At 39.2% G+C, this 7,500-nt stretch overlaps 13 non-coding genes and 2 pseudogenes across 13 annotated transcripts in view; all 15 read right to left on the bottom strand.

The window, feature by feature from the left end:
• Positions 1-74, bottom strand: part of LOC132135024 (5S ribosomal RNA) — a 119-nt gene extending 45 nt beyond the window's left edge. Inside the window, exon 1 of the ribosomal RNA XR_009429990.1 lies at positions 1-74. This exon is cut by the window's left edge and continues 45 nt beyond it. This is a non-coding gene — a ribosomal RNA (5S ribosomal RNA).
• An 84-nt stretch (positions 75-158) lies between these two features.
• Positions 159-277, bottom strand: LOC132136191 (5S ribosomal RNA). The gene has a single exon (XR_009431090.1). It is a non-coding gene; the product is annotated as a 5S ribosomal RNA (ribosomal RNA).
• An 84-nt stretch (positions 278-361) lies between these two features.
• Positions 362-480, bottom strand: LOC132135516 (5S ribosomal RNA). Its single transcript, XR_009430456.1, has one exon. It is a non-coding gene; the product is annotated as a 5S ribosomal RNA (ribosomal RNA).
• Positions 481-1,287: 807 nt separating this feature from the next.
• Positions 1,288-1,406, bottom strand: LOC132136143 (5S ribosomal RNA). Its single transcript, XR_009431044.1, has one exon. It is a non-coding gene; the product is annotated as a 5S ribosomal RNA (ribosomal RNA).
• A 489-nt stretch (positions 1,407-1,895) lies between these two features.
• Positions 1,896-2,014, bottom strand: LOC132136096 (5S ribosomal RNA). The gene has a single exon (XR_009430999.1). It is a non-coding gene; the product is annotated as a 5S ribosomal RNA (ribosomal RNA).
• An 84-nt stretch (positions 2,015-2,098) lies between these two features.
• LOC132135517 (5S ribosomal RNA) lies at positions 2,099-2,217 on the bottom strand. Its single transcript, XR_009430457.1, has one exon. It is a non-coding gene; the product is annotated as a 5S ribosomal RNA (ribosomal RNA).
• Positions 2,218-2,806: 589 nt separating this feature from the next.
• Positions 2,807-2,925, bottom strand: LOC132135025 (5S ribosomal RNA). Its single transcript, XR_009429991.1, has one exon. It is a non-coding gene; the product is annotated as a 5S ribosomal RNA (ribosomal RNA).
• Positions 2,926-3,009: 84 nt separating this feature from the next.
• On the bottom strand, positions 3,010-3,128 carry LOC132135973 (5S ribosomal RNA). The gene has a single exon (XR_009430884.1). It is a non-coding gene; the product is annotated as a 5S ribosomal RNA (ribosomal RNA).
• Positions 3,129-3,717: 589 nt separating this feature from the next.
• LOC132135385 (5S ribosomal RNA) lies at positions 3,718-3,836 on the bottom strand. Its single transcript, XR_009430332.1, has one exon. It is a non-coding gene; the product is annotated as a 5S ribosomal RNA (ribosomal RNA).
• Positions 3,837-3,920: 84 nt separating this feature from the next.
• Positions 3,921-4,039, bottom strand: LOC132135518 (5S ribosomal RNA). Its single transcript, XR_009430458.1, has one exon. It is a non-coding gene; the product is annotated as a 5S ribosomal RNA (ribosomal RNA).
• Positions 4,040-4,847: 808 nt separating this feature from the next.
• On the bottom strand, positions 4,848-4,966 carry LOC132136281 (5S ribosomal RNA; annotated as a pseudogene).
• A 372-nt stretch (positions 4,967-5,338) lies between these two features.
• On the bottom strand, positions 5,339-5,457 carry LOC132135429 (5S ribosomal RNA). The gene has a single exon (XR_009430373.1). It is a non-coding gene; the product is annotated as a 5S ribosomal RNA (ribosomal RNA).
• Positions 5,458-6,055: 598 nt separating this feature from the next.
• On the bottom strand, positions 6,056-6,174 carry LOC132136264 (5S ribosomal RNA). The gene has a single exon (XR_009431160.1). It is a non-coding gene; the product is annotated as a 5S ribosomal RNA (ribosomal RNA).
• An 811-nt stretch (positions 6,175-6,985) lies between these two features.
• On the bottom strand, positions 6,986-7,104 carry LOC132136286 (5S ribosomal RNA; annotated as a pseudogene).
• A 372-nt stretch (positions 7,105-7,476) lies between these two features.
• Positions 7,477-7,500, bottom strand: part of LOC132135299 (5S ribosomal RNA) — a 119-nt gene continuing 95 nt past the window's right edge. The window contains exon 1 of the ribosomal RNA XR_009430249.1: positions 7,477-7,500. This exon is cut by the window's right edge and continues 95 nt beyond it. This is a non-coding gene — a ribosomal RNA (5S ribosomal RNA).

The raw sequence follows: 7,500 nt of genomic DNA on the forward strand, positions 1-7,500 counted from the left end.
TAACCAGGCCCAAACCTGCTTAGCTTCCGAGATCAGACGAGATCGGGCATAGCCAGGCTGGTATGGCCGTAAGCGAAGGAGGCTGCAAAGAGAGGGCTATTTAAAGATCAGCCACTATAACTGCCAGTGCATTGTATAAGTAGAGAAGGAAACCTAAAAGCTTACAGCACCTGGTATTCCCAGGCGGTCTCGCTTCCAAGTACTAACCAGGCCCAAACCTGCTTAGCTTCCGAGATCAGACGAGATCGGGCATAGCCAGGCTGGTATGGCCGTAAGCGAAGGAGTCTGCAAAGAGAGGTCTATTTAAAGATCAGCCATTATAACTGCCAGTGCATTATATAAGTAGAGAAGGAAACCTAAAAGCTTACAGCACCTGGTATTCCCAGGCGGTCTCCCATTCAAGTACTAACCAGGCCCAAACCTGCTTAGCTTCCGAGATCAGACGAGATCGGGCATAGCCAGGCTGGTATGGCCATAAGCGAAGGAGGCTGCAAAGAGAGGGCTATTTAAAGATCAGCCACTATAATCGGTATTTCCAGGCAGTCTCCCATCCAAGTACTAACTGGGCCCAAACCTGCTTAGATTCTGAGATTGGGCATTGACTCTTTATTTATTTAATTTTTTTTTTGCAAATTTATTACATAATTACTGAAAATTTCCAAAAGTACTAACCTGGCCCAAACCTGTTTCGGTTTTCTAAGACTGGGCATTGACTCTTTTTTTTTTTTTTTTTTTGCAAGATTATTAGACAATTAGTGAAAAGTTCCAAAAGTACTAACCAGGCCCAAACCTGTTTCGGTTTTCTAAGACTGGGCATTGACTCTTTTTTATTTATTTATGCAAAACTATTAGATAATTACTGAAAAATTCCAAAAGTACTAACCTGGCCCAAACCTGTTTCGGTTTTCTAAGACTGGGCATTGACTCTTTTTTTTTTTTTTTTTGCAAGATTATTAGGCAATTAGTGAAAAGTTCCAAAAGTACTAACCAGGCCCAAACCTGTTTCAGTTTTATAAGACTGGGCATTGACTCTTTTTTTTTTTTTTTTTTTTGCTAGATTATTAGACAATTAGTGAAAAGTTCCAAAACTACTAAACAGGCCCAAACCTGTTTCGGTTTTCTAAGACTGGGCATTGACTCTTTTTTTTTTTTTTTTTTTTTATTTATGCAAAACTCTTAGATAATTACTGAAAAATTCCAAAAGTACTAGGCTGCAAAGAGAGGGCTATTTAAAGATCAGCCACTATAACCGCCAGTGCATTATATAAGTAGAGAAGGAAACCTAAAAGCTTACAGCACCTGGTATTCCCAGGCGGTCTCCCATCCAAGTACTAACCAGGCCCAACCCTGCTTAGCTTGCGAGATCAGACGAGATCGGGCATAGCCAGGCTGGTATGGCCGTAAGCGAAGGAGGCTGCAAAGAGAGGGCTATTTAAAGATCAGCCACTATAATCGGTATTTCCAGGCAGTCTCCCATCCAAGTACTAACTGGGCCCAAACCTGCTTAGATTCTGAGATTGGGCATTGACTCTTTATTTATTTAATTTTTTTTTTTGCAAATTTATTACATAATTACTGAAAATTTCCAAAAGTACTAACCTGGCCCAAACCTGTTTCGGTTTTCTAAGACTGGGCATTGACTCTTTTTTTTTTTTTTTTTTTTTTTTTTGCAAGATTATTAGACAATTAGTGAAAAGTTCCAAAAGTACTAACCAGGCCCAAACCTGTTTCGGTTTTCTAAGACTGGGCATTGACTCTTTTTTTTTTCTATTTATGCAAAACTATTAGATAATTACTGAAAAATTCCAAAAGTACTAGGCTGCAAAGAGAGGGCTATTAAAAGATCAGCGACTATAACCGCCATTGCATTATATAAGTAGAGAAGGAAACCTACAAGCTTACAGCACCTGGTATTCCCAGGCGGTCTCCCTTCCAAGTACTAACCAGGCCCAAACCTGCTTAGCTTCCGAGATCAGACAAGATCGGGCATAGCCAGGCTGGTATGGCCGTAAGCGAAGGAGCCTGCAAAGAGAGGGCTATTTAAAGATCAGCCACTATAACTGCCAGTGCATTATATAAGTAGAGAAGGAAACCTAAAAGCTTACAGCACCTGGTATTCCCAGGCGGTCTCCCATTCAAGTACTAACCAGGCCCAAACCTGCTTAGCTTCCGAGATCAGACGAGATCGGGCATAGCCAGGCTGGTATGGCCATAAGCGAAGGAGCCTGCAAAGAGAGGGCTATTTAAAGATCAGCCACTATAATCGGTATTTCCAGGCAGTCTCCCATCCAAGTACTAACTGGGCCCAAACCTGCTTAGATTCTGAGATTGGGCATTGACTCTTTATTTATTTAATTTTTTTTTTTGCATATTTATTACATAATTTCTGAAAATTTCCAAAAGTACTAACCTGGCCCAAACCTGTTTCGGTTTTCTAAGACTGGGCATTGACTCTTTTTTTTTTTTTTTTTTTTGCAAGATTATTAGACAATTAGTGAAAAGTTCCAAAAGTACTAACCAGGCCCAAACCTGTTTCGGTTTTCTAAGACTGGGCATTGACTCTTCTTTTTTTTTTTTTTTTTTGCTAGAATATTAGACAATTAGTGAAAGTTCCAAAAGTACTAACCAGGCCCAAACCTGTTTCGGTTTTCTAAGACTGGGCATTGACTCTTTTTTTTTTATTTATGCAAAACTCTTAGATAATTACTGAAAAATTCCAAAAGTACTAGGCTGCAAAGAGAGGGCTATTTAAAGATCAGCCACTATAACCGCCAGTGCATTATATAAGTAGAGAAGGAAACCTAAAAGCTTACAGCACCTGGTATTCCCAGGCGGTCTCCCATCCAAGTACTAACCAGGCCCAAACCTGCTTAGCTTCCGAGATCAGACGAGATCGGGCATAGCCAGGCTGGTATGGCCGTAAGCGAAGGAGGCTGCAAAGAGAGGGCTATTTAAAGATCAGCCACTATAACTGCCAGTGCATTGTATAAGTAGAGAAGGAAACCTAAAAGCTTACAGCACCTGGTATTCCCAGGCGGTCTCCCATTCAAATACTAACCAGGCCCAAACCTGCTTAGCTTCCGAGATCAGACGAGATCGGGCATAGCCAGGCTGGTATGGCCATAAGCGAAGGAGGCTGCAAAGAGAGGGCTATTTAAAGATCAGCCACTATAATCGGTATTTCCAGGCAGTCTCCCATCCAAGTAATAACTGGGCCCAAACCTGCTTAGATTCTGAGATTGGGCATTGACTCTTTATTTATTTAATTTTTTTTTTTGCAAATTTATTACATAATTACTGAAAATTTCCAAAAGTACTAACCTGGCCCAAACCTGTTTCGGTTTTCTAAGACTGGGCATTGACTCTTTTTTTTTTTTTTTTTTTTGCAAGATTATTAGACAATTAGTGAAAAGTTCCAAAAGTACTAACCAGGCCCAAACCTGTTTCAGTTTTCTAAGACTGGGCATTGACTCTTCTTTTTTTTTTTTTTTTTTGCTAGAATATTAGACAATTAGTGAAAGTTCCAAAAGTACTAACCAGGCCCAAACCTGTTTCGGTTTTCTAAGACTGGGCATTGACTCTTTTTTTTTTATTTATGCAAAACTCTTAGATAATTACTGAAAAATTCCAAAAGTACTAGGCTGCAAAGAGAGGGCTATTTAAAGATCAGCCACTATAACCGCCAGTGCATTATATAAGTAGAGAAGGAAACCTAAAAGCTTACAGCACCTGGTATTCCCTGGCGGTCTCCCATCCAAGTACTAACCAGGCCCAAACCTGCTTAGCTTCCGAGATCAGACGAGATCGGGCATAGCCAGGCTGGTATGGCTGTAAGCGAAGGAGGCTGCAAAGAGAGGGCTATTTAAAGATCAGCCACTATAACTGCCAGTGCATTGTATAAGTAGAGAAGGAAACCTAAAAGCTTACAGCACCTGGTATTCCCAGGCGGTCTCCCATTCAAGTACTAACCAGGCCCAAACCTGCTTAGCTTCCGAGATCAGACGAGATCGGGCATAGCCAGGCTGGTATGGCCATAAGCGAAGGAGGCTGCAAAGAGAGGGCTATTTAAAGATCAGCCACTATAATCGGTATTTCCAGGCAGTCTCCCATCCAAGTAATAACTGGGCCCAAACCTGCTTAGATTCTGAGATTGGGCATTGACTCTTTATTTATTTAATTTTTTTTTTTGCAAATTTATTACATAATTACTGAAAATTTCCAAAAGTACTAACCTGGCCCAAACCTGTTTCGGTTTTCTAAGACTGGGCATTGACTCTTTTTTTTTTTTTTTTTTTTGCAAGATTATTAGACAATTAGTGAAAAGTTCCAAAAGTACTAACCAGGCCCAAACCTGTTTCGGTTTTCTAAGACTGGGCATTGACTCTTTTTTTTTTATTTATGCAAAACTATTAGATAATTACTGAAAAATTCCAAAAGTACTAACCTGGCCCAAACCTGTTTCGGTTTTCTAAGACTGGGCATTGACTCTTTTTTTTTTTTTTTTTGCTAGATTATTAGACAATTAGTGAAAAGTTCCAAAAGTACTAACCAGGCCCAAACCTGTTTCGGTTTTCTAAGACTGGGCATTGACTCTTTTTTTTTTTTTTTTTTTTTGCTAGATTATTAGACAATTAGTGAAAAGTTCCAAAACTACTAAACAGGCCCAAACCTGTTTCGGTTTTCTAAGACTGGGCATTGACTCTTTTTTTTTTTTTTTTTTTATTTATGCAAAACTCTTAGATAATTACTGAAAAATTCCAAAAGTACTAGGCTGCAAAGAGAGGGCTATTTAAAGATCAGCCACTATAACCGCCAGTGCATTATATAAGTAGAGAAGGAAACCTAAAAGTTTACAGCACCTGGTATTCCCAGGCGGTCTCCCATCCAAGTACTAACCAGGCCCAACCCTGCTTAGCTTGCGAGATTAGACGAGATCGGGCATAGCCAGGCTGGTATGGCCGTAAGCGAAGGAGGCTGCAAAGAGAGGGCTATTTAAAGATCAGCCACTATAATCGGTATTTCCAGGCAGTCTCCCATCCAAGTACTAACTGGGCCCAAACCTGCTTAGATTCTGAGATTGGGCATTGACTCTTTATTTATTTAATTTTTTTTTGTGCAAATTTATTACATAATTACTGAAAATTTCCAAAAGTACTAACCTGGCCCAAACCTGTTTCGGTTTTCTAAGATTGGGCATTGACTCTTTTTTTTTATTTATGCAAAACTATTAGATAATTACTGAAAAATTCCAAAAGTACTAGGCTGCAAAGAGAGGGCTATTTAAAGATCAGCGACTATAACCGCCAGTGCATTATATAAGTAGAGAAGGAAACCTAAAAGCTTACAGCACCTGGTATTCCCAGGCGGTCTCCCTTCCAAGTACTAACCAGGCCCAAACCTGCTTAGCTTCCGAGATCAGACGAGATCGGGCATAGCCAGGCTGGTATGGCCGTAAGCGAAGGAGGCTGCAAAGAGAGGGCTATTTAAAGATCAGCCACTATAATCGGTATTTCCAGGCAGTCTCCCATCCAAGTACTAACTGGGCCCAAACCTGCTTAGATTCTGAGATTGGGCATTGACTCTTTATTTATTTAATTTTTTTTTTTTGCAAATTTATTACATAATTACTGAAAATTTCCAAAAGTACTAACCTGGCCCAAACCTGTTTCGGTTTTCTAAGACTGGGCATTGACTCTTTTTTTTTTTTTTTTTTTTGCAAGATTATTAGACAATTAGTGAAAAGTTCCAAAAGTACTAACCAGGCCCAAACCTGTTTCGGTTTTCTAAGACTGGGCATTGACTCTTCTTTTTTTTTTTTTTTTTGCTAGAATATTAGACAATTAGTGAAAAGTTCCAAAACTACTAAACAGGCCCAAACCTGTTTCGGTTTTCTAAGACTGGGCATTGACTCTTTTTTTTTTTTTTTTTTATTTATGCAAAACTCTTAGATAATTACTGAAAAATTCCAAAAGTACTAGGCTGCAAAGAGAGGGCTATTTAAAGATCAGCCACTATAACCGCCAGTGCATTATATAAGTAGAGAAGGAAACCTAAAAGCTTACAGCACCTGGTATTCCCAGGCGGTCTCCCATCCAAGTACTAACCAGGCCCAACCCTGCTAAGCTTGCGAGATCAGACGAGATCGGGCATAGCCAGGCTGGTATGGCCGTAAGCGAAGGAGGCTGCAAAGAGAGGGCTATTTAAAGATCAGCCACTATAATCGGTATTTCCAGGCAGTCTCCCATCCAAGTTCTAACTGGGCCCAAACCTGCTTAGATTCTGAGATTGGGCATTGACTCTTTATTTATTTAATTTTTTTTTTTGCAAATTTATTACATAATTAGTGAAACTTTCCAAAAGTACTAACCTGGCCCAAACCTGTTTCGGTTTTCTAAGACTGGGCATTGACTCTTTTTTTTTTTTTTTTTTTTTTTGCAAGATTATTAGACAATTAGTGAAAAGTTCCAAAAGTACTAACCAGGCCCAAACCTGTTTCGGTTTTCTAAGACTGGGCATTGACTCTTTTTTTTTATTTATGCAAAACTATTAGATAATTACTGAAAAATTCCAAAAGTACTAACCTGGCCCAAACCTGTTTCGGTTTTCTAAGACTGGGCATTGACTCTTTTTTTTTTTTTTTTTTTTGCAAGATTATTAGACAATTAGTGAAAAGTTCCAAAAGTACTAACCAGGCCCAAACCTGTTTCGGTTTTCTAAGACTGGGCATTGACTCTTTTTTTTTTTTTTTTTTTTGCTAGATTATTAGACAATTAGTGAAAAGTTCCAAAACTACTAAACAGGCCCAAACCTGTTTCGGTTTTCTAAGACTGGGCATTGACTCTTTTTTGTTTTTTTTTTTATTTATGCAAAACTCTTAGATAATTACTGAAAAATTCCAAAAGTACTAGGCTGCAAAGAGAGGGCTATTTAAAGATCAGCCACTATAACCGCCAGTGCATTATATAAGTAGAGAAGGAAACCTAAAAGCTTACAGCACCTGGTATTCCCAGGCGGTCTCCCATCCAAGTACTAACCAGGCCCAACCCTGCTTAGCTTGCGATATCAGACGAGATCGGGCATAGCCAGGCTGGTATGGACGTAAGCGAAGGAGGCTGCAAAGAGAGGGCTATTTAAAGATCAGCCACTATAATCTGTATTTCCAGGCAGTCTCCCATCCAAGTACTAACTGGGCCCAAACCTGCTTAGATTCTGAGATTGGGCATTGACTCTTTATTTATTTAATTTTTTTTTTTGCAAATTTATTACATAATTACTGAAAATTTCCAAAAGTACTAACCTGGCCCAAACCTGTTTCGGTTTTCTAAGATTGGGCATTGACTCTTTTTTTTTATTTATGCAAAACTATTAGATAATTACTGAAAAATTCCAAAAGTACTAGGCTGCAAAGAGAGGGCTATTTAAAGATCAGCGACTATAACCGCCAGTGCATTATATAAGTAGAGAAGGAAACCTAAAAGCTTACAGCACCTGGTATTCCCA

This window comes from Carassius carassius, unplaced genomic scaffold (genome assembly GCF_963082965.1).
Source record: "Carassius carassius unplaced genomic scaffold, fCarCar2.1 SCAFFOLD_60, whole genome shotgun sequence".
Lineage (NCBI taxonomy): Eukaryota > Metazoa > Chordata > Actinopteri > Cypriniformes > Cyprinidae > Carassius > Carassius carassius.